At 49.5% G+C, this 25,500-nt stretch overlaps 1 protein-coding gene across 2 annotated transcripts in view; it reads left to right on the top strand.

The window, feature by feature from the left end:
- IFT43 (intraflagellar transport 43) overlaps window positions 1-25,500 on the top strand; it is a 580,365-nt gene that overhangs the window by 394,382 nt on the left and 160,483 nt on the right. The window lies entirely within an intron of this gene.

Below are 25,500 nucleotides of genomic sequence, written 5' to 3'. Positions count from 1 at the left end.
TCCATATGAACACACACACAGTCTCCCACCAAACACAACCCCAGCCCACTGTCCATATGAACACACACTCAGTCTCCCACCAAACACAACACACCCACTCCCCCTGACCCCAGCCCACTATCCATAAGAACACACACTCAGTCTTCCACCAAACAAAAGCCCCAGCCCCACTACCCCCGGCTCCAGCCCACTGTCCATATGAACACACACTCAGTCTACCACCAAACACAAGCCCCCTCACTCCCCCTGACCTCAGCCCACTGTCCATATGAACACACACTCAGACTCCCACCAAACACAAGCTCCCCCACTCCCCCTGACCCCACCCCACTGTCCATATGAGCACACACTCAGTCTCCCACCAAACACAACACACCCACTCCCCCTGACCCCAGCCCACTGTCCATATGAACACACACTCAGTCTCCCACCAAACACAAGCCCCCCCACTCCCCCTGACCCCAGCCCACTGTCAATATGAACACACAGTTTCCCACCAAACACAAGCCCCCCCTCCCCCTGACCCCAGCCCACTGTCCATATGAGCACACACTCAGTTTCCCACCAAACACAAGCCCCCCACTCCCCCACTCCCCCTGACCCCAGCCCATTGTCCATATGAACACACAGTTTCCCACCAAACACAAGCCCCCCACTCCCCCTGACCCCAGCCCACTGTCCATATGAGCACACACTCAGTTTCCCACCAAACACAAGCCCCCCACTCCCCCTGACCCCAGCCCACTGTCCATATGAACACACAATCAGTTTCCCACCAAACACAAGCCGCCCACTCCCCCTGACCCCAGCCCACTGTCCATATGAGCACAGTTTCCCACCAAACACAAGCCCCCCACTCCCCCTGACCCCAGCCCACAGTCCATATAAGCACACACTAAGTCTCCCACCAAACACAAGCCCCCCACTCCCCCCAACCACAGCCCACTGTCCATATGAACACACACTCAGTCTCCCACCAAACACAAGCTCCCCCACTACCCCTGAACCCCAGCTCACTCGCCACGCGAACTGCACGCCCAGTCTCCCGCTGAACCCCGAGCTCAGGCTCCATGTGACCCCAAGCTCAGTCTCCCGCTGAACCTCGAGCTCAGTAACCAGCAGGGGCCATAGCCACTCTAGGCGCTAGGTTACCCTCCCTCTAAACTCCACCTCAGTCGTTCTGAACCCCAGTTCATTTTCTCTCTGAACCCTAGCTCCCGCTGAACCCCGATCTCATTCTCCATGTGACCCCACATTCTGTCTCGCGCTGAACCCCAGCGACCGTAGCCACTCCAGACGCTAGGTCCCTCTGAACCCCTGCTCCGTCTCCCTCTGAACCCCAACTCAGTAACCGGTTGAACCCCAGCAGGGGCCATAGCCACTCTAGGCGCTAGGTCACTCCCCTCTAAACTCCTCAGTCGTTCTGAACCCCAGTTCATTTTCTCTCTGAACCCCAGCTCATTCTCCCGCTGAACCCCAGCTCGGTCTCGCTGAACCCCTGCTCATTCTCCCAGCTCGGTCTCGCCCTGAACCCCAACTCATTCTCCCACTGAACCCCAGCTCGGTCTCGCCCTGAACCCCAGCTCGTTTTCTCTCTGAACCCCAAACTTGGTAACCATTTGAACCCCAGCGACCGCAGCCACTCTGACCCTCGTGCCACTTTCCCTCTGAACCGCAGCGCAGCCTCGCCTAGCGCCTTGAAGGCCAGCGGACACATCCATGCCACCGTCGGTGCCCATGGCATTTTCTCGTGTTTTACTCCATCCCGTCGCTTTCTCCTGGACCCAAAAGCAACTTTTGGTTTTGCGCCGAGAGTTCGCACTGTACCAACAAGTTAAGAATGCGCTGTGTGTTCCGGGCCGGAGCCCCGCAAGCAAGGCTTGCCCAGACCTGGCACGGACTGTGCGCTCCACTGCCCGAGTGCCGACCGGTGGCGCAGGGCTCCCTGCCTCTGTGTTCTGGGCGGGGGTGGGCTGTGCCCGCCTTCTCTGGACGGGAAGAGTTCAGGGATGCCCCTCGTAGAGGAGCTAGAAACAGATCACTTGAAAAGTGGACAGAAATCACTCAATAAACCAACCTGAACACCGTTATGATAACACAGGGGTTTCCAACCTTTGACTCTCCAAATATTTCGGACTACAAATCCCACCAGCCCTAGCCAGCTTCGCCAATGGCGAGGGAGCATGGGTATTGTAGTCCAAAACATCTAGAGAGCCACATGTTGAAATAGTCTGTATGTTGAACAAACATAATATAAAGTGTGCCTTTACGTTTACCACCACAAATGGAAAACTACAAGTGCCACCATGCAAAGTAACTTGAGGCTTAACGAGTCCCTTTAGGTCATGAGTTACGACTACAAGCAAGAGTCACAGGACACTGTCCAAGAAAATGCGTGATAAAAGCACCCATTTGTAGTCATTGGTTCACACGGCAAGTACCCCTCCCATCACTCAACTTGGCACAGACAACAGTCACTCCCAAGCGCCCACCCCCTGCGGTGTCCTCAGCCAGCTTCCCGTTTTAAAAGCCCCACTGAAACAGAACTGCCGGAAACATACATTTGCCGGATCACAGTTGGATACCCTGTACCGGCCGATTTCTTTGTGCTTAAAACGCAAAACGAAAAAAGAGACAGCAGCGCTCTGCTGAGAACAGCTGATCCGACACCCACCCGCTTTGCCCGGCCACACACATCACATGTTATCTATCACTCGCACGGGGTTTAGGCTCCCTTGGGAGAGAATTTTTGCTGGATCAAGGTTACGGGGAAATCTAGCGCCACGCCCCCCAGCACACACCGCTACCCTTGGTCCTTTGTCTCGTGGAAGGAGTTGGGAGACCCTGTCTAGGCTGCCCCCGCCCCCACGCCCCTCAAAGCAAACCTTATATAATCGCCCACGCTCTCTGAAACCTGGACTCTGAAATACAAACACTTGCAGACGAATAAAACACCACTTTGCTTTGGTTCGCCGACAGCCGGTCCTTTATTGTCAAACTATTGCAGCCGGAATGCCCCACCCTTCCCGAGGTAGAGAGGCCCACTCTGACACCAAAATGAGGCCTCCTCGCAGGGGCTGGGTTCCAGTTGGCTGAATCCCCAGGTTATTGTTGGTGAATGAATCCCAGACCCCCCCCCGCCACCCCCGGGCTTCCTAGTAATGAAAGATACTTATAGGCGATGAAATCTTGGCCTTGGGGGGGCCCGGCTAGAAACCGTATTTAAAAGCTTGCTGGGGCCCCGGCCCACTTAAAGATCTAGTGAAACCATCATTACCGACCCAAAATTGAGCTGAACTGACTCAGGAAAACTTGGTTCAACCCATGGGTTATGTGCGTTCCTATAAATGAATAAACAAAAAAAAAAACACACACCTCTAAGACTAACTTGTGGAAAGGGAGGTTGGCGGGAAAAACATCCTGAACCCACTGCCGGCCCACCTATGGCTGGGAGGTGCACACTGGCCTAGTGTGCTGGGCCAAGCACTACGTAAAAACACCTAGCGCAGTGACGCCTTCCGCTTCTCTGCAAGAAGAGGATCCCAGTCCCACAACCTCTTGAACCTAGCAAGCATGGGCGGAAGTAAGCTCTTGCCCCAAAGAGGCTAATTGGGCATAATGTAGACTTCCCCCGGAAGATCTGCACGGATGTGTGCGGCTTCTTAGGACCGGCGTCACGGCACCTGAGGAGCCGCAGTGTCCCCTCTTCCCTCCAGCCTGACACTGAGTTATGGCTGATGGCTGTTATGAAAGATGTGTCCTTACTGCACCTTTCCTTTCATGTTTATGGACCCCCAAACATTTGGCTTTTATTTTTGATCCTGGCCAGTACTTTTTACAGTGCAGTGAAGCCCTCGGCTGTGCTCCGCTGGGCTTTTGCTCATCTGTCGTGGGGAAACTGACATGTCCTTCAGGCTGTCAGTGCTGGGAAACATTGTTTCCCTGTCTTGTGACTTTGTAGCTACTTTTAGTAACTTGTTACCACTTGTGGTAACTTTCATCATTGTACAATGCCTCTTACAGTGCAGTACAATGGGGTACACTTTTTTGATTTTGCACTAGACTAACTCCCAGGTTTTTTTTGGTTACTATAAGTGTGTTAAATGGACAAGCTGGTGGTAGCAGTGACTTTTTACCATTTTTGGTGCTTTTTGTTTTAGCCTTACCGTGTTTCCCGCGTTTTGGCTACTAACTGTGGCTAGTGACCAAACATGGCCATGCCACAAGGTTTTTTGCTTGGCCTTTGGCCATCTTGTTCTTTAGTCTTCTTCCTGGCCTATGAGACCAGGAAAATCCTTATATGGACTTTCACTACCCGGGAAAGCAGAGGCTTTTGGCAGTCTACTGGGGGGGCTATGTGTGTTTGCTGGCAGGATGTGAGCTGGGACTGTCTGGTCCCAATCCAATAACTGGTTTCAGTGTGTCTGAGTGATATGCATGAGTGTTCCCGCCACTGGCCCTTATTGGACCACTGCTCGGGGGTGTGGAGGTGTGTGTGGCTAGTTCTGCTATTGGCTAGTGGCAGTTTTGGCCCTTACCTGGCTTTTGGGATAAGAAGAAGACCCCTGCACCCACTCTAGAGAGATCCTGGAGTAACCTGAAGGAGCCAAGACTCCTGTCCAGCTGTGAGGGCCGTGACGAGACCGGAGACCCGACTGAAGGAGGCCTGGTGACCAACGCCTGCTGCTGTCCTGGTGGACCCCTGTCTTGCTACTGATCTTCAGGAGTCCTGCGAGGGAACTGCAACCCGTGGAGTGGAGTGAACATCCATTCCTGATGTCTGATCGGGACCCTCTGAAGAAGATCCTTCTGAAGTGCCCCGGGGACTGCCCTGTGGCTGACCAGCTCTGAGTTTGGGCTACTGTGCTGCTGACGTCGCCATTCTGAGTTGAGGCCTGGAACTTGGGGGATCCTCAGTTGTTTGTCCCACAAGACTTACCTCAGGGAGATTTCAGAGTCCTAGCATCAAAAGGACCCGTGATAGGCGGGAACGTCTGACCCTGACAAGTCCCTTTGCGTCGCCTTGCTACGGTGACCACCGCCCGAAACAGCGTACCTGAGTCAAGACCAGTCCTGCATCATGTTTTTCTGCATTCTTCATCCGAGAATCCTTGCACCAGGTGAAGACAACAAACGCAGAGCTGCTCGAACCTGCAGCCCCTGCGAATCAAGGACTGAGGCTGACGGCGGGGAAAAGTGACCTCTGCCCACTTTCCATTAACCTGCCACATCCTGTTAAGAATCGAAGTACGGGGGTGAGTTACAGTGGTTCTTACCTGCCCCTAAACTCCCCTTATAAGTTTTTCTACAACTTTTACAATACTTTGGCTTTGCCATTGCTGGCTCGCGCAAGCATTCCAAAAGTTGGGGACACTTTTGTTAGCTAGAATAAACTGTCCTTTAATCCTTGGAATTGTTCACTGGACCCCAGAGACCCTACCTTCATTTTTTATGCTGTTATAAACTGTGTCAGAACTTTTCCTGACCTTTTGGGCATAAGGGCCCAGACAATTTAGGGAAGGACTTTTGAAGCTAGGGCTAATTCTCTTTGGACCTGTAGTGCATAAACTTATCTACACTTTCATTTACAGGGGTTTGAGCTGTATTATGCCCCACTCTAGTGACTGTATACATGTATCCTATTATTAGTGTTATGTGATACTTCTACGTGTTAGTAGTCATTTTTCATAGTGATATTTGGCCATACATAAATAACTGTTTTTTTTATACATACTGTCTAAGTGTAATCTGTGATTCCCATTGTGTGTACTCATTGCGGACCCTATACAAGCTCACCACCTCTTGAGACTTAGCCTAGACCTCTTGTCACTGCTACCTTGAACTGGTTTGGCTACAGCTCCCATAGTTGTCCCTGTCACAATATCGGTTGGCCTTCTACATACCTGTCCCCCAGGCCAGAGTATAGAAAATCAGTCCTAGCAATGGTGACCAACATGGAACGGCAGGCAGCTTCTGGAACGCAATCGGAAGTACTGAGGGTTCCAGCCCAGGATAAATCCACGACAACGATATCTTTACACCATTCTTTGTAAGGAAAGAACTATGGACTAGGACCACACTAGTAACTACGGAGAGTAACTTGTGCTTTACCCAACAGAAGAACACAAGTGTTTGTAAGGGGATTGCAAGGAGAGCAGGCGCGAGACTTCATGCGCAGCTTTGGGCCAGGTGAAGAGCAATACAAGACACACCATTAGGGCCTCCGACGACACACAGGCCGGACTGGGCAGATCGGGAAACAGCGCCCGATGATTCGATGTAGAGTTACAGTGGGTGTCCTGGCCACTCCTTCGGCTTTTCAGAGAGGCACTTTTGCTTCAATTGAGTGTGTTTGCCGTTTGGGAAAACACTTCACATCAGGGCATACTTTTTGTGTAATTCTGGGGCACTTCTCGCGATTATGCCTGGTCGAGCGCAGCCAGGGAGCTCTTTGCCAACGCAGCAGAGGCGATCACCGAGCGACTTAAGGCAATTACTTAAGATGGACCTTAGGATTCGCTTTCAATAACTCCTTTCAACATCTCATTTCCTGTAGTTTGCTCCCATGCTCATTGGCTCTCCCAGCCCAGCTCATTCTCCCAGCCCATGCTCATTGGCTCTCCCAACCCAGCTCATTCTCCCAGCCCATGCTCATTGGCTCTCCCAGCCCAGCTCATTCTGGCAGTGAGCCAATTTCCCTTTTCTTAGGCGCTGTACAGAGAAAGGGGCTAAAAAGCAAGAGTTGGATTATAAAAAGGCGTGGCACAAAGGCAAGAGTGTATACTGAGGCTAGGGTCAAGTTGCTAGACCGGTGGACACAATCAAGCTCATTCCGACTTGAGCGGTAAGGGTTAACGGTCACCGGTAATGACGCCAGTGCCGTTAATCCCTTAACGCCCAATTCCGAGGACCCTTAGCGGGAACCGCGAAGGACGTGTGGTCTGACCACACGTTCTCTGCGGTTCCCGTTAAGGGACCTTGGAGCTAATAACGGTACCGCAATTTGCGGTACCGTTATTAGCGCCTTCCCCATTCCCATTGAGCCCTATGGGGGCTCAAATGGGAATGGGAAATGGACCACAGAATGGGGACTTACCGAGTCCTCCAGGGTCGGAATGACCCGGTAAGTCCCCATTCTGTCAGACCGGACCCGGTTTGGGAGGAATAGCACCATGGCTACCGCCCAACTCGGAATGACCCCCTATGACTCGCCAACTCAGTGCTGCGCATACGCACAGCACACCATTTCATACTTGCCAGGTGTCAACTATCACCAGCCTATGGCTAGTGGACAATGCGCATTCTGAGGTCTGCGGGGGTGATCAAAAAGTAGGCCCCCGCCCAGTGCTTTAAGTGGGCTGGGGTCTGGCGGGGCTGGGCCCTGGCAGTCTCCTAAAATTGGGGTTGAGCCGGGGCCCCCCAGTCCCACCACAACATTGGCGGCATGCATTATCCCGTCGGGGCCACAGCTGCGACGGGTGATGCGCCTGCCATTAGGTCAGGCAAGATGACAGAAGTGTCAGCTAGCCACAGCGTGCTGTATCTGTCTGGCACTTCTGTCAGTCACTGCTGGTGACCCCTCGTGCGAGACTGAAGATTAGCACAAAGGGAGAGACTGGCTAACCAGCACCCACTAAACCAAGGCCAAGACCAAAGGGAAGAGCAAAGATAAATGGTACTGCCCAAAGAGTGGGGGACATGAGCGAGGCAAACCACACACACCTTCCCCCTCTGCCCTTTCTTTGCTGCACTTGCACCTCCTGAATTACTCACAAGGCATAAAAGGTGCGTCCTTTTTTCCTTTCCCCTCCTCTGTAAGTATTGCTCCTTTGCTCCCTCCCTTTGCCCCGTGGGCGCTTTAAAACTGTATTTACTTGCTGTACAAGCGCCTAACAAGCTAGCAATAAATAAATAAAGCGGAGCACTTAGAACATGGCCTGGCAGAACGAGAAGGGCCTAAAACGTGGCATGGCAATAAGCGAGGGGCTTAAGCAGGGGTGTTGCTAGGTTTGTAAAATATCTGGGGCTACGCTAATGTTGGGGTTGCCGGGGCTCGGGGCTAGCTAGGTTGCTGCCCTTGAGCTTCTATCCGGGGCTATAACCAAAAGATCAGGTGCTATAGCCCCCTCAGCCCCTCTCCCCACCCAACCCTCCCGCCCCCTAGCAACGCCTCTGGGCTTAAGAGACTTCATATAGAGTGAAGTTTAAAGCAAGGCTGGGCACAGAGGAGATGCGACTGCTGAAAGGCACAGCCCCACTCAGGCAAGGCCTTACAACAAGGCACACTACAAATAAAAGGACAGATAACAAGGAAGAGCACACAAAGGAGGGAGTACCCCAAAGCCAAAGAAAAAGAAATACTGACAGCAATGCACGTCATAAAGGGACGGCCTGGAGTGCACAGACACGGGTCTGCATCGAGCAGGCGCCCATGCCTTGCCAGGCAATGCCCTGGGACGGGTATGTACCCTGCACCAAGGAGGGTGAGACTAGAAACCGCGGGGTGGAACCCTGGCCAGGCAATCAAGGCGGTCTGGGGCCAGCATTTCACCGCCCCACGGTGCTCTGCCTTCTCCCTACAAGACCCTACATTCTCTCGGACTCCAGAAATCCTGAAGGGCCCGCGCGTCCCGGGAGGATAGCTCAGGGGCAACGTGTTCGCTTTGGAAGCAAGACGATGTGGAGTAACACAGGTTCCATCCCCGCTCCGCGCTTAGAAACCTCTGGGTATTAAGCACGTTATAAATACGCAACTAAGACATAAAAAAAAAAAAAATTATGCCACTAAAAAAAATACAATTCCTGTAACAGCGCCTCGATGCCTGTGGGCTGTGTGAGCGCTTTAAAAATGCAAAAATAGATAAATAAAAAAACAAACGAGGGGAGGCGCATTCCGCTCCTTCCTCGCAGCCATTGTTTCTTTGAACGTCGGCAGATAAGTCCACTTACACGAAAGAACATATACAGTTAAGCAGCACTGGGCACTTCCGCTCCTGCGGGCAGCCCAGTGGCATGACAAGGCCCATGCAAAGTATTTTTGTTCATTTTATTTTATTCATGGCCATTTTATCTCCGAGTGATTGTGGCCGTGCGCCTGGAAGCCACTGGCTTTGTGCGTTTGGGAGAGGCGAGAGGGAAGGCATAGACTCCCTTGGCAGAGAAGTAGCTATGAGATATGTCACCTGAAGAGGGACGCTGCGGCTGGCAGGGCACGACATGACACCACCAGTCACTGGTTCAAGTGGGCTGTGGACAATCGGGGCAGCGCCAAGAGGCAGTGTGCAAAAACGACTTTTGAAACTGGCCTCTACTGGGGCTCCCCTCACGGTGTCACCGAAAAAAACACATCCAAATAGAATTGTATGTGCGGTCTTCTGCTGCTCCCTTGTGGCTGAAACGGGAATCGCGCTTACGTTGTGGCGTCCTTTGTTTCCCGCTGCAGGCTGGGGAGGGACTGTGACGCCATTGAAGGAGTCGCGCAGCTTTTGAGTCTCACCACCACCCGTGGACTGCATTATCCAGGCATGGATTACAGGGGCGCAGATTAATTGCACACACAGAAGAGTCCTCAGTGGTGCCCCGCAGAAGGTTTTTTGGCAGAAAAGCAGGATCTTTAGACCAAATACTTTTTGAAACAATTGTGCAAAAAAAAAAGGTTTTTGTTACCTCTGAAGCTCCTATGTTATTTTTTTCAAGGCATAAGTAATCTGTGCTGTTCATCTTGACAACATGGTATCCCAACTCATTTAAAAAATATGCCAAGTGATGACAGCGTTACAAAGTAAAATAGTTTTCTTAAAGTGAAAAGAATCCGCAATTTACTGCATAGTTTGTGTGAATGCACACCCAGCACTTTTTAGGCCACTCCTCTTCTTAAACAACCACTCTTCGATTTTTCATCCCCCACTTTTCTGGGGCAAGAAAGGGGGAGGACATTGTCTGCCCTCGCTTTTTAAATGCTTTATTTGTTTACAGTTTATTGACACTGTAGTGCCACATTGCAAGCAAGTTGCTTCAAAGCACATGCTTGCGTGCATGGAACATCAGAGGAGAATGGGAGATGCGCTGTCATTTCCCTTTGCTGGGTCGAGCATGTCATGTTTGCGGGACACTATTTGTGCATGGAGCGTGCAGGGAAAGTGCAGATCCATACACTCAGCTGCTTGCATGTCCTTACATTTACATGGAAGGCCCAGGGGCATAAAATGGGAGGTGGGATTGCAGGGGGAAGCGGACATGTGCAGGACCTACCAGGTGCTTGTCCATCAGCACCCAGGTGTGCAGGGTGGGCCACCAGGCCTCAGCAACAAAAAGGGAGCCAGCCTTCTGGGCGCCCCATCTGGCGAGAAGGTGACAAGGGCAGGTGACAACCTCCTGTCGAGCAGGTAGTCCCTGCCCCTGCCAGCCACATCAAAGGCACCCTCCTGTCTGGACGGACAGGGGGACAAAGGGCCTTTAATGCTTCAAAGGGGGCTAACTGCCCTCAGGCCAATTTTCGCCTATATCTGAGGAGGGCACGGTAGCCCCTGCAGCATTCCCCTTGCTCAGCATTGCAGGGGCATTGCGCACTGCGGACCCCCCCTCATTAAGAGGAGAAAAATAATTCAACCCCCCCTCCCTCTATGTCAGTGGTATTCAAACTTTTTTATGCCAAGCCCCACCTTGAGTAAACATGTTGCTGCCGAGCCCCCCCTCCCCTTGAGTAAAAAAAATGCTGCTGTGCCCCCCTAGATGTCATTTCTGCATACATTTTCTATTAAAATCAGTCACCGTACTTGGATTTGGAAGAGCATTGTGCCCCTCCCCCCACACCTTTCGCCCCATCCCCTCCCCCCCGGGGGGCCAGAACCACAGTTTGAAAATCACTGCTCTATGTAGAGCAGGACTATTAATGATAATGATGTGTTATTTATATAGCGCCTTAATCCAAAGCGCTTGATTCAGCACTAATTTTAATCAACACTAGGCCAAACCACCACTCAGGTAAAAGTAGGGAAGCAGAGCAGGCGCCAATACAAAATCTAAAAAAAATCACAGAAATGCTGAAAGAAAAGAAGCCAACATACGCCTCGCAAGAGGCAACTAAATAACAAAACAACGGTTTGCAGAGGACTGAACAAAAGGGGAGAATGTTGAAAATCAAAGTTCATTCATTCATCAATAAGGAGGAAAAGGGACAAAATACCAAAAAGGCAAACGCCTCTCAAAGAAAAAAATAGAAAGATGAAACAAACTGGTCAAAAGGAGTTGCTGAATATCTTCTATCTACTAACGCCTCACAAGAGGCAAATACATAATAAAATCATGGTGAAAGCAAAGGAAACAGATGGAGGAGCTGGATCAGTCTATTTAGTTAATCCCTGGTTTCTGAGCCTTTATTTTATTCTCCTTTTTAAAGAATGTTTTTTTTTGTATGAACTTTGAATCTTGATCAATTTTTTTGTAAAGGTTTTCTTGTAAAACCAAAAACAAATAAAATTAAAAAAAAAAAGATGGAGGAACTTGGAAAAATAATAGCGCCTCTCAAGGGTCCAATCCTAAAGGGATTGATGTATTAAAATGAAGACTATTAATGCCTCAATATGGAGTAAAACGCATAAAAAAATGGAAAAAAGCAAACGCCTCACTAAAGAAGAAAACATTTGAAACAAACTAGGATGAAGAAGAAAGGCGGCGGCTGAGCAATCTGGAGATTAAAGACTGATTTGGAAAAAGACATACATAAAGAAGTAAACAAGTAACAGAACAGAAACCGGACACGGCTCACATGCCGGGTCCACAGAATGTCACAAGGTTTCGTATGATCGGCGGCAGGGATCAGCCTCAAGTTGGGCCTATGTGGGAGTACGGTCCCCACTCACCTGACCCCTTGTTCCCCAAAAAGTTGTGTTGGTTTTTCCATTATGTTTTTTGTTGGTTGGTTTTCTTTAGGCATAGCTCATGATACAATAAAGCTTGTGGCCAAAGTGTTTCCCCCCCATTTGGTTGTCTGGCCTCATCATTATGGTACTGTCTTTAATGTCACCTGTCACACCCTGCACCGCTGCCCCGCACTAAAACACTTCAAGGCTTATATAATGCCACCCGAAGCACTGCATTTTGGGTGCTTCGGGTGACAATATAGTTAAACAAACAGCACTATCCAGAGGCGCTGGCTGTGCCAACAGGGTGTGCCTAATAGCAATCACTGCCCAGGTGCCGCGCAGAAATGTCCTACAGCCAGTATACCATAGTCTGGTCTGTGGTGCCATCTGCTGGGCAAACAGGAGTATGCAGGCAGCTCCACTTTCGTTTAATTCAGGCCATATAGACCAAGAAGAGAACAGAAGGACATGCCTTGGACATAATAAATATTATCCCCAGGGCGTCCATACATACATTAAACCACCCGCACAGAGAACGGAAAATGAACTATACCGAGTGAATGGCCATGCTAATACCTATGCCCACCCCCACCCAATACATGCCCACCCCCACACAAAACATTTTCTTGGGATGTTATAAAGCAAGCCCTAACATGCAGTAACATCAATGTTTGTGCTGTGATAGTCCTTAAAAGTCTTCAGAGAGTTCATGGTTTAACTGTAGCAGCGAATGAATTCAGGGTGTGATTAAATAAAAAATGTCTCAATCAAGTATGCCTGCACCCATAGGCCTTTTAGTTTGAATATATTGTATTTCCTAGTGCCTTTCCTATGTTTAAAGTGCTTTTCTGTATGCTGGCCTGACGCCTCTCTTTCCTGCCCTCGCTCCTAGACCATATGATCCACACCCCGTAGTCTTGAATTTGTTTGCTAACAATAAACAGGGGGAATAAACATGTGCTGCCTTCTTGCCCCCCAACACTTTCTCCCCCACCCCCCGAAACCATGGGCCTAATTCACAGAGCGTTTTCCTATGGGATTGTGCCATTATAAAATCCTTCCATGAATCAGACCCAATGTCTCTTTATGCCTTTTAAAAAACATGTTTTTGTTTAATATTAAACCAAGGGGCCGCGCCCCATTACCCGTCTCTAACCTCCTCTGCCTTTGGATTAGGAATGGTGGTTACTGACCTTTTACATTTGTTTGAAAACTTGCCCCCCCTTTTATTTTTCAAGCTTTTGTTTCTTCAAACTTTTATTTTCAATCTTTAGCCGTTGAAAATTATATTTTTAAATTCAGCCCCATGTAGCAAAGAGATCTGGGGCACAACTTGTCAAAATCAAGAGTAACGTCTTCGGAACTCCTTTCCAGTATCACCCAGTCTTCAGCCGGGCCACCTACATTTTAGAAAGTCCCTGAAAAGGCACTGCTTTTGAGTTGCCTATAGTCCTTTATATCAGCACAGGCTTTGTGCCTTCTGTGATCTCCATGCACAAGTTGCTGGGTCAGCCATCTCCCCTCCCCTGATAACGCGCTTGTGGCATGAAGCAGGCTATGTAAATTCTTAATAAAAACAATAACTACAAAAATGGAGAGAATTTGTGGAAGCTGAGTGGATTTGTAGTTGGATATCTTCGCTATAGCACATGTACCAGGATCTGTTCGAAATCCCTTATACTGTGTGAGCCACCACCATAATAGTCTGCAGAGGAAGCAAAAATACAAGGGGTGAAAAGGCGTGGGATCCTGACTGCGTGGTAATGGCCCGGGGTCCAAGTTATAGCTTGAGCGAAGTGAGGGCCTTAATACTGTGCCCCGGCGCTATTACATCGTGGTGAAGGCCCAGAACGGGAGATTTTTGCTATTAGCACCAAAAGGTCAACCCAAGGAGGTAATTTGTAAGAAACGTGCCACAGCAGCACGCAACTCGTTTCTCGTAAATCCATCCTCTCCCAACATGGCCATCATGGAAATGGAGCACGTGGCTCTGCCTGCAGTCCCTCTTCCATTTCCATATAGTCTATAGGTGGACGGTGAGCTGTGATGCGGCGGTGCCGCAAGCAAAGGGTGGCCGGAGCAGGGGAAGAGGCAGGGAGCGGGAAGGAAGATGGCCGCTGGGTGCATCCACTGCATGGTGTGAGAAACCTGAGGGTATTCTCCCAAGTAGATCCCGGGAGTCCCTTATTCAGGTGGCGAGGAAAGAACGGGCCCTCTTAGATCCCAACCCTGGGGGTAGACGGACGAGAGAGAATCACCTGGGTAGGGGAACCCAGGGTTATGCTCGGGGGAATACACCAGGTGAGGCGCAGTATTATACCGGGGAAGAAGGAGAGGAGGACAAGATCCCCAAAACCTTTGTAGGCTGTACCACATCTGCCTCCCTTCCTCACATCGCATCTCTCTTGCCCAAACCAACAACCCCGTTGAATTCAGAAACAACATCTCTTAGAATCCCTGTTTTCCTATGTCCTACCCGAATACTCCCACGTATTTTCCTTCCTGTCCCTCTGATTATTATTTCCAGCACTCCCAATCTGATCAGACAAAACACTACCGTTCCCACAATCCTCCCTGTTCATTTCAGGATAATAATCCTGGTCATTCCTGTTTTTTCCACAAACCCTACCAATCTCACCCTTCTGAATTTACCAACCCCCCTAGGACGAAGAATAACATTTCTCATGATACCCCCCACCCCCACTCCCTTTCCCGACACAAACACTTTCGCACACCACAAAAGATGACGGACAAACCCTAGAGCCATTTACCTAACATGACCCGACACAAGGGTCAGGCAGAGTCAGGCAATTGACCAGAATCACACACACCTGACAGCCCTTTCTCTTCCCCACAGAGCACGGTGGAGCACGAGAGCACAATACGAGCAAGGAAGACCACAAGACGAGAGAGCTATCCAAGCACGGCAGTTCCAGAGGAGGAGAAAAAGGGTGTGAACTGAGAGAGTGACAAGGAGCGATGAGACTTTGCCCTTTCCGCGTCAGGCCCATGAAACCTCTGCAGAAGGAACCGTAAAACTGAAAACAATAGCTAGTGTGTTGCAGCAGATGTCAGCTGTACACAGGGCCCTCCTCTGCTGATAACCAAGCCGGTGAGAAACGCTTGCCACCGTGGTTGCCACCGTGGTACTATCCTTGACTCCAGAGGCGAGAAAAGCCAAGTGGTTCATCACAGCCGGTGAGTCGAGAGGAGAGCCGATAAGAAACCGAACTGTGTTGAACAAAAGAAGCAAGCAGCAAATTGAAGAAAGTACAAAGAACTGTTGATACACGAGAGGACAACCAACTACAGAGGAGTCAGGCACCACGCGGGTGCTCACTCGGGAAACTCTGGGTGATTACCCTATGGTTGAAACTACTGTTACCAGAAGGCCTTGGGAAATATGAGAAAGGGGTCAAAGTGGCAGACAGGGGTCTAGTAAAATCCTCAGTACAGTCGAAAGTCTTTGACCGGCAGATGATTGTGAAGCTAAGGGAAGTGAATCCCGCATTGTAAGAAAGTAGAAGGAATTGTGTGATTGGCAAAAGTTGGCAAGAAGGAATCCGACGGAGGAATGCCGATGAAAAGAGGCGAAGCCTAAAAGATTTGTGAATGTCAGAAGTGATATTGATTTGAATAGCTGTAGTGCACCCGACGGAGGGAGGCAAACAGTTGAGAAGGGTCTGAGCCTGGAAGAGGGGGACCAGGGGTGAAAAGCCATCACCCAACAACACGTGAATGTAACGGAGAAAAGTGTTTGAATACAAGCCATAGTGAACCGATGGAGGGAGGCTGAAATTCAAGAGGGGTCTGAGTCCAGAAGAGGGGGACTCATGGGTGAAGAACCATTAGCCCACATGCAATCCAAAAGGAACTTTTTGTTTGTTTTGAAACTATCAGGCCCTCGGAAGCAAGAGAGTTAACCACCCAAGAACCTGACGTCGCTAGGAATGGTTTGTGGGTCTGAGCCCGGAAGAGGGGGATCCAGGGGTGAAAAGGCATCAGTCACCGTACAAGCAGGAAGGAACTTTTGTTTATTACTTTGGAAAACATCAGGTCCTCGGAGGCAAGAGACTTTTTGTAGAAAGGAGACTTGGTCACAAAAGGTCCTGCTATCCGAGGACGCTCGAACGTGTACTGTGCTCAGGAGTCCCATCTTGACCCGTGCTCAAAACGTGGGGAAGGGAGACCCCGGCTACCACATCCTGACTTATCATCTGTGAACACTTCTTTCTTTCTTTCTTGTGAACAATATCCCACATTCTTTTGGTATTTGTTGTAAGGATTGGCAATAGATTTGCCTTAGTATAGGCCCTTTTATTTGACAAGACGCCACTAGTACTGCCTTATTATTATTTGATGGTCGTAGCTTGCTCCCATTTTAGATGTAGGTTTAGATTAGGGGTTTTTCCAACTCACATATACAGTTTAATAAACGCCCTTGAACTGTGATCACTTGTGTCTATTTTTACTGTTGCCACCATGAGTTCCTTACAATGGGTTACTCCAAACCCGGGTTGGGATTGTGAGATTCAGCGTGGGTTTGGAGTAATCGGATTGGTTGATGCACCCGCAGAGGTTGCTATGGAGAAATGACTTACCAGTAATATTTTTTCTATGGATTATTCTCCCACAAATTTCTCATGAGATAGATATCCACTCCAGCATCCGCTGTACGGAAACTTTGACAGGGGGTGTAGTGTGACTCGACTGTCGATCGCTCTTGATTCGACCGTGCCACTTGGCGACTCTGAACATGACATTGGCCACCATATATACTACGTCACTACGCCCCATAGCTCAGTACCCTCCCCCCTTCCCCTCTGAGCTCAGCAGCCGCAGAGGACGAATCCAAGGATTCAGGCTGCAAACAGCCAACACAAATCTTTTATTTTCAAAATGAGGAACGGGATTGCACTGAAAGTCACTGACTGACAGCGTTACGAAAGAACGGCCTCAAACTGTGCCTAATATACAACTATTCAAAACCATGTTGTCCTACAAGAGGAGGATAACCACATATAGAGTGCAGACCACTTTCATAGCGGCCAGATGGGAAGGTGATGAGGAATCTGCGGGAGAAGAATTCATGGAAAGAACATTACAGGTCAGTCATTTCTCCTTCAATGGATTGCATTCTCCCACAGATTCCGCATCAGATAGACTCCCAAAGCAGTACAGAGTGCAGAGGCAGGATGAAGCCCTTACACAAAGGAAGCTCTGCAAAATGCCCTACCGAACGGGCATCTGAACCACGTGCTACATCCAGGCAGTAACGCTTGGTGAACGTGTGGAGTGACGACAACGTCGCTTTGTCAGCAAATTTCCTTTACTGGCACGCCACATGGTAAAGTAGATGATGCAGACATGCTCCTGGTGGGGTGTACCCTAATGCCTGGTGCAGATCTTTTCCTGCTCCCTAACACTCTGCAATGCTGAGAGTTATCCACCGGGAGATTGCCTGTTTTGACACAGCCAAACCCTTTCTGGACAGAGCGAAAGCCATAAAGAGTTGGTCATCGCATCTGCATTCCACCGTCTTTGCCACATAAAAGCTGAGAGCTCTCTTAGGGACCAACCTGTCTCATCTTTGGAAGGATGTGTAGGAGGGTAAAACACAGGCAAATCGATGCTCTGGGACACATGGAATTCAAGGACCACTTTAGGCAGGAATCCAGGTCGCACCTTGAGTAAGACTTTCGCTTTAAAAAAACAGAGGAAAGTTGGCTCACAAGATAAAGCCTGCATATCACTTACACGTCTTGCTGACGTGATTGCCACCAAGAAGGCCGTCTCCAAGGTAAGTAGTCTGACAGACCCTGAATGCATGGGCTCAAACTGAGCAACTATAAAAAAGGCAAGAACCAAGTTTAGGTCCCAGTCCGGAGCCACAAATGATCTCTGTGAGAACTTCCTGGCACACTTCCCACTTATGCGAGCTCATGCTCTCACTGCTCACAGCATCCGCCAGCCTGTTTTTACTTCCTGCTAGATGCACAGCTGAAGTGGGGATCTGGTTCCCCAGTAACCAGAGCCATAGTTGCAGCGCGTCCTTGAGAATGGGAAGAGACCAAACACCCCCGTTTGTTGAAGAAGTGCATAGCCATTGTATTGTCCATCATGACAAAGATATGCTTCCCTTTGAGAGAGGGTGCAAAGGCCATCATGGCTAACGTGATTGCCCACAACTCCAGCTTGCTGATATGCCATCGGCCCTCCATTGGTGACCAAAGGATACTCACCTGCAGACCCCCGCAGTGAGCGCTCCAAACATTCAATGATGCATTAGTAACCAGTTGGGTCTGGGGCCACAGAGACCAACAGGGTTGCCCCGTCCTCATCTTTTCTCTGTTGGCCCCCAAGACATGTCTATGTGCACTGACTATGACACGTTGAGGATGGCCTTCATGGCATCAAAGTACTGGGACCACTGATCTCTCAGTAGCCATTGCAGACAGTGCACCAGCAGACTGGCCTCTGGTACCAGAAAAATGCAGGAAGTCATGAGACCTAAAAGGCAGAGGAAGGAAGCCGATAGTAGGCTGTCGTGATTCTGGAAGATTTCAACCATTTGGCTGACACTGGTGACTCTCTCTTTGGGGGGGCGGGCCTTTTCCAACCGTGTGTCGAGGACTCCTCCGATGAACAGGAACTTCTGCCTTGCTGTGACATGAGACTTCTGGAAGTTTTAGGGAGAAGCCCAACCTGTGTAGCCTGTGTAGCCTGTGTGGCAGCGAGCAGGTGTCCGCGAGCTGAGTCGATACTTGCTCTGTCGACTTCCAACCCGTATCAGGTGTGGGAATACGTGGACACTGGATCTCCTGAGGGACAACACCACCACTGCCATCAGCTTGGTGTTGACCCTGGGTGTGAAGGTTAGCCCCAAGGGGAGCACTTTGAATTGGTAATGTGTCACCCATGTGATGAATCTTAGGAACCGCCTGTACTTCCGATGTATTGGCACATGTAAAAAGCGTCATGAAGATCCAGTGACACCAACCACTCCTGAAGCTACAGAGCTTGGAGAATTTCTTTCAATGTCACCATTTTGGAACTGGTCATTTCTCAGGAACTTGTTCAATGGGACTGAGTCCTCCTCCTTCCTTGGGAACCAGGAAATAACGGGAATACCATCCCGATCCTCTCTGCTCGGGTGGCACCTCTTCCACAATACCCTTCAGTAAAAGGATGTTCAGTTTTTCCTGGAGCTCCTGTTCCGGTTGTTGGTGAGAGGGAGGTGGTCATTCAACAAGCTGCAATGCCCAAGTGTCAGAGGCTATCTCCTTCCACTGGAGCACAGGCTCACAAATTCTCCCTCCAACCGGAGAAACATGAGGGGAGAATTCAAAGCCGCTTGGTGGGTGCTGTCACCCCTGGCGCAGCTGCGTGGTCTGCTGATCCCTAGAGGGTCCTCTTCCCTGTCTGGGACACGAGAAACGCCTCTGCCTTTGCCTGGCTTGCAAGAGCTGTGCTCTCTTTCCAAATGGAACGTACCGCTGATAGCCTTTTCCCGTTGAGGAGAAACCAAACAATTGATTAGGAGGTTGTTGCACAGCCAGGCCCAGCGACTTGCCAGCTAACTTAAGAGTCTTTGCATTTCTCCAAGGACTCCTTGGCCCTAGGGCCGAACAGGTGCTCGCCATCGAAGGCTATGTCCAGCAACTTAGCCTGAACATTTGGCGAGGCCCAGAACAGGGTAGATAGGATGCCCTTCTCAGCCCATTGGCAGATTCCATTGTTCTGCCCACTCAATCTGCAGCGCCCAGGCCCAACTGCAATGCTTGGCAAGCCACCTCCTTGACGTCATCCACAAGATGCAGAAAACCATCCCTCATTTCGCCAGCAGGAATATGTTCTGCTGCCTGCTCGACAAGTCTCCACAGACCATAGGAGTATTTGGATAATACACAGAATGCCTTCACTGCATTGAGGGATATCTTCTTCACCAGGGCATCAGTCTTCTTTGACTCCCTGTCTGCTGGCAAGTTCAAAGTGGATGTGGCTGGTCTGAAGCTCACTGTAGCTGCTTGCACTACCAGACCCACCGGAGTAGGGCGAGTGGATAGAAACGGCGGGTCCCGTTTCGGCAGTTTTGACTTTTTGGTAAGCTCCGAATCCACAGCTGGAGTGGAGCAGGATTTCAATCACAAGGTGGTAATGGGATCAGCTACAGCAACGTTGAAGGGCAATGCCCTTTCTGTGGGGCGGCCTCTGTCCAGGATGTCCGTCAGGTCATAGGTTGGCAGGGGCTTTGCTGGGGGGCCCAGACCCAATGCTTCCACCACCCTATCAACCGTCCTGCGGTACCAGGCATTATATGGGGCGGCTTGCTGCATGTCTAGGTCAGGCGATGCGTCCAGACCACTTGCATCAGGAAGCCCTTCTGCAAGAGCAACCAAATCAGCCCGGTCAGCAAAGTAATCATCTCCACTAGCCCCTTTTCCCAGAGGCCCAAAGCCAAAAGGCACGTGGTATGATATGATATGGTATTTTATTTCTATCGCCCTCATACACAAGTGTTTCAGAGCGCAACAAGGCAAGGGAGGGGGAACAGGGGAGAACACAACAACGATCTTACTAGGCCCGGTGACATTGAGAACATGCAAGTGCATGGGAGAGGGGGAGGGGGAGAAGTGCATGGAAGGGGGGAGAAAAAGGAGAGTGCAGAGCAAGGAGAAAACAGATAAATAATAATAAATAAAAATAAATAGATAATAAAGGAAATAAACACGGGTAGTGCAGCCAGCAAGTGGCAAGTGCTGTGTTTACGGCAGCAGACTGGGTACGTCTGATAAGTTCAGAAAAATAAGAAAATGGGAGGGTTGGGGAGTGTACGGGTACAGATACAGTCCCCAGTGCAAGGGGTGGCCAGGAGGCAGTGCAGGAGGGTGGCAGGGTGAGCAGGTACCTGGGCCCAGGGGATCAGAGGATGGCCAGGTACACAGTGCCAAGAGAGCAGATCAGCAGGGGAGATGGGGAGCGAAGGCAGAAGCAACGAGGAAGGTCTTGAGGTGCTTCCGGAACCAGAGATGGTTCTCCTCAAGTTCTAGAATGCAGGGAGGCTATTCCAGAGGGAGGCCCCAGCCAAAGATAGAGATCTACCCCAGGCCCATTTCTTTGAAAAACAACTGACCCTGAGGGAGTTAGAGGTAGAGGAGCAAAGAGCTTGAGAGGGGAGGTATTTGCGGAGGGATAGCTGAAGGTATTTTGTACCCAGGTCCCAGAAAGCCTTGTGGACAATGCAGAGGGTTGTGAATTTAATCCTTGCATCCACTGAAAGCCAATGGAGAGATTTCAGAGCTGGCGAGATACAATCCCAGGACTTGAGGTCAAGGTCAAGTCTTGCAGTCCTGTTCTGGATTAGTTCCAGAGGGAAGGAGAGTGGAGGCAGGTAGATTTAGAAAGATGCTGTTACAATAGTCCAACCTAGAGAGAACCGGAGCTTGGGAGACAGTGAGCTTCTGGGGAAAGGAGAGGAAAGGCAGAGTACCTCTGAGGAGGTGCAGTAGGAAGTTTGACTTTTTAGAGACCTCAGAGATGTGGGCAGAGAAGGAAAGTGTGGAATCAAAGATGACCCCGAGGTTCTTAGCCTCGCAGGTGGGGGTAGGAGGAGGGCCAAGGGAGGCTGGCCAGAGAGTGAGGGGAAAGGATGGTGAAGGTGTCCCAATGAGGAGGATCTCTGTCTTGCTAGCGTTCAGACAAAGATCATCGGCGGCACACCAATCTTGAATGGCAGTTAGGCAATCAGAGATCAGGTGCCCTTTGCCGTAAAAAATGGACTGCATAGTGTTGAAGAACGTTGATCAAGACTGTGGAAGAAAGGAACGGTTGACCACTGGGACCAACGTCAACGGTGTTGTTCCCACAAGGCCTAATGGCGCCGATAATATTGGGCCCTTTGGGCTATTGTCGACTTCTCGATAGCTGTGGTCAAGCAGGAGGTTGTCAAACCTGACTTGGCTTTCTTGTTGCTGGTGTGATCCTTATCTAGACACCACATGCAGATGCCAAGCAGGCCGGTAATTGATGAAAAGTAATTGGGAGAACGCCTCCTCTTCGGCTGGTCTTCTCTTCCCGATGTTGCTTTCTGCTGCGCGCACTCTGCAATGTCGTACACTTCACTTCTCGCATTGGCATCAGCTGGCTCTCTTCCTTCTACTTCTGTGGCAACCCCAGCACTCTGGACTGCCTGTGCTTCAGTTACTTCTCTGCACCTCTCCTCAGCTGCAACTCATTCCTGATTTTAAATGCCCTGCTCATTTGTTGTGCTCTATAATAACTAGACCGCCCATTCTGGTCTATTGTACCTTTGATCCTTACTAACTCTGGGCCCTTCTTCCTCGTCCCAGTACAAAAGGCATTATGGATCTTGAAGTCCATAATGGTTTGCATAACAGTTATATTGGTTTGTTCTATTTTACAATATGCCATCAATACTTCAGGAATAATAGGGGGATCAGGAGTTAAAGGGGTCACCGATTCCCCTGATACGAGCCCCCTCCCATGTGATCCTCCCACATAATACCACCACGAGGGTTAGGAGAAGGTATCGGCCGCCTTCCTCTGGCTACATGAGAGGAGGCCCATATCAGGTTTCCAGTGATAATCTCACTGGATTCAACACATGATCTAGTATATATGGCGTCTGACATCATCTCCGTAGTCAACGAGTAGCACGGTTGAGTCAAGAGGGATCGAGGGTCGAGTTGAGTCGTACTATGCTTCCTGTGAAAAGGTTTCTGAGCATCTGACACTGGAAAGGATATTTATCTGACGAGGAATCTGTGTGAGAACGCAATCCATTGAAATACTATTAATAAAACTCAGTAGAATCATGATACATCATAACATGTTTGCAGAGAGAACAGTAAGTAGGATGCTTGTTTTTTGTATGTAACCTGCTGGGCGTCTTCTCGCAAAGTCCATATGTGACAGGCTTTGGCCAGCATTGGGCACTAGTGGTAAGAGGTGGCAAAGGCACTGGGAGGAGCAAGAGAACTACACTGTAACAACACTGTACTCTCGAGTGCCACCCTGTGGCCTATGAGCAGTCGTCTGACCTCCCAGAAGCAGAGCATCATGTGTGGGGAACAGGCGACTCCCATGATCAGAGCCTCACATTATGGCTATAACAGGCCACAGCCATCTGCAGTTATATGCGTTCCCAGGCAGTCCGCATGGCTATAAACAGTTTGTGAGCATACCATTGTACACTGAGCCTATTCTCCCAAGTTATTGTTTATTGTTTAAAGCACAGACCTAGCTTGAGAGCAGTGGAGCAATGTACAAGGTTTGAGCAGACAGCATTTGGGCGGCCCTCTTTTAACAGTAGCGAAGTACTGTGAGTTGTGTTTTGTTCGTACATTGGGAGAAGTCCCTGGTCAGGTGCTATGAAAAAGCCACATTATGAGAGATTTGCAAAATTGGAGAATTGTGGGGGCATTCCGAGCTGATATCAGGATCGAGTTCCAGAGGATGGGTGCGTGACAAGAGTATGAGTGTCCTCTCTTTGCAGACTCATTGTGATTCGAGCAGTTTGGTCAATTTGCTGCACAAGGAGCGCTTACCACCAGATATGTAGAGCTTAGCCACCAGGTACGCTGGTGTGCTACTTGTGACTACTTTGCAGATGATACATGCAACCTGGAACAGTATACTGGCCTGGAGAGGAAGTCAATGTAGTTTGGATAGGACACGGGTGATTCGGTCAGATTTCTGGGCATCTGTAATAAGACATGCTTCAGCATGGTGGGCTGCTATAAGCGGCTGCTGGGAACCCTGCCATGAGGGTATTTCCACCATTGATGTGCAAGACCATAAGGCCATGCACTATGGTCTAGAAATCCTGTGGATGGGGAAAGGTTTGATTTTGCTAAGGGTGGAGATATAGAGCAAGGCTGTTCGGGCCTTCTGTACTATGCTTTTCTGACAGGACAGGCTGCTGTTAATAGTAGATTTTGCTGAATATGAGAGTTGCAGATTAAATCCTTCTAGGTGCATTGGGTCATTGTTTAAACAATGATACACACTACATTTGACTGATGATACCCAATGGGGCCGACAGTTAAAACATATTTTTACTCACTTATAAAATATTCCCAGAGTGGGGTCGAGTGGGGCATGGTCTGCTGTGGTGAAACCTTGGTGCAGTAACTTTTCATTTCTATTTGCCGGATGCACAGCCTTTTGCAGAGCACTGCTGCTAGAACCCTTATCAGCCTCACAATACCGTGGAGCGGAGTGTGGTTGAGTGGAGCGTGGTCTGTAAAAGGTAGCCCAATTTACAGGAGTACCCCTTAATTATACAGGTAACCCTAATCCTGCTCACACCAGATTAAAGTTCCCCCTATAGGGAATTAAGGCCAAGAGTCTTATCTTGCATGGATAACAAGTTTAATCTATACAAAATTAGGATGGGGCAAAGAACTCTGCTCCCTGAATGGTTTATTCTGTACCTAACTGTTCCCAGCTCCTGCAGACTGGTGCCAGGCAGGGAGCTTAAATACTCTTGACTTGGTCACTAGATACTGGCATGGCTCCGTCCAAAACTGTCCTTCCCTTACAAGGGATGCTGCAGTCTTCCTTCCTTCATGACTGGGTTTCCATTTAGGGCATACTACTTTACATATCACTAGCCTATGCAAAAATACACTGTAGCTTAATTTTCCATCATTTAGCTACCCATGAACATTTATATATAAAACACAATTTTCCCGTCATGCTCTCCATACTTCACTCATTATATTCACATTTTTATCTGGTCCAGTAATTCCCCTTAAAACCTTATTTTCCCATAATTCTGCATTGCTTGCATGAGCCTAAGCCTGCCTGGGCTCTTTGACAGACAGCAAACAGCTGCTGAGCTACCTCCTGCTCTCTGCCAGTGTAAGCGAACACCATAGCAATGCCTGTAGTCTATTTTTAGCACAGGCTGCATCCCTTTTGGCACAGAGCCTGCTGTTCTTTACAGTGCTTTGAGAAAAACTAAATAGAATTTAACATTTTACAAACTTATTCAGCTAATAGTTATTTGCACCTTACATTTAAATACTATCTTCATTTAGTGCCTGACCATGTCTGCGTGTGTGATTATATTTGCGTGGAAACAAAGCGTTCTCAGTGCTCTAGTGCTTAGAAACAGCCAATAGAAGTCTTGCCTAATTGTAAAGCGCTTGGGGGCGCAGGAAGGTGCTAGCTCCCCCCAACATCTGCTGTGGTGAAACTTTGGTGCAGTAACTTTTTGGTCCTATATGCCAGAGGCAGAGCCCATTGCAGAGCACTGTGGCTAGAACCTTTATCAGCCTCACAACACTGTGGAGCGTAGTCGAGTGGAGCATGGTCTGCTCGGTCAGCAGTGCATCGCAGGGCTCGGAGGTTAGAGCAGTCTTGCGATAAGACCCCCCATGACGATAACAAACTGTGTATGATTTCTTCTCGTCTGTGACCGAACACTTAATTTGTTTCCTTCTGCTTACTGTTCTTATGACTACTTATAAGAGATCTGTACGCCCATTGTTCCGCTACCTCTGGGACATAGTCACCAGTAATAGAGGATAGACGAATGGAGAGGGCAGAGGACAATGAAGTGGAGGTAGCTAACCCGCAAGAAGGCAGGCACAGGGGTCGGAGACACCGG

This window comes from Ambystoma mexicanum, chromosome 14, assembly GCF_040938575.1.
Source record: "Ambystoma mexicanum isolate Mex_15411 chromosome 14, UKY_AmexF1_1, whole genome shotgun sequence".
In the NCBI taxonomy this organism is placed as follows: Eukaryota; Metazoa; Chordata; class Amphibia; order Caudata; family Ambystomatidae; genus Ambystoma; species Ambystoma mexicanum.
This window is presented reverse-complemented; position numbering and strand designations above follow the sequence as displayed.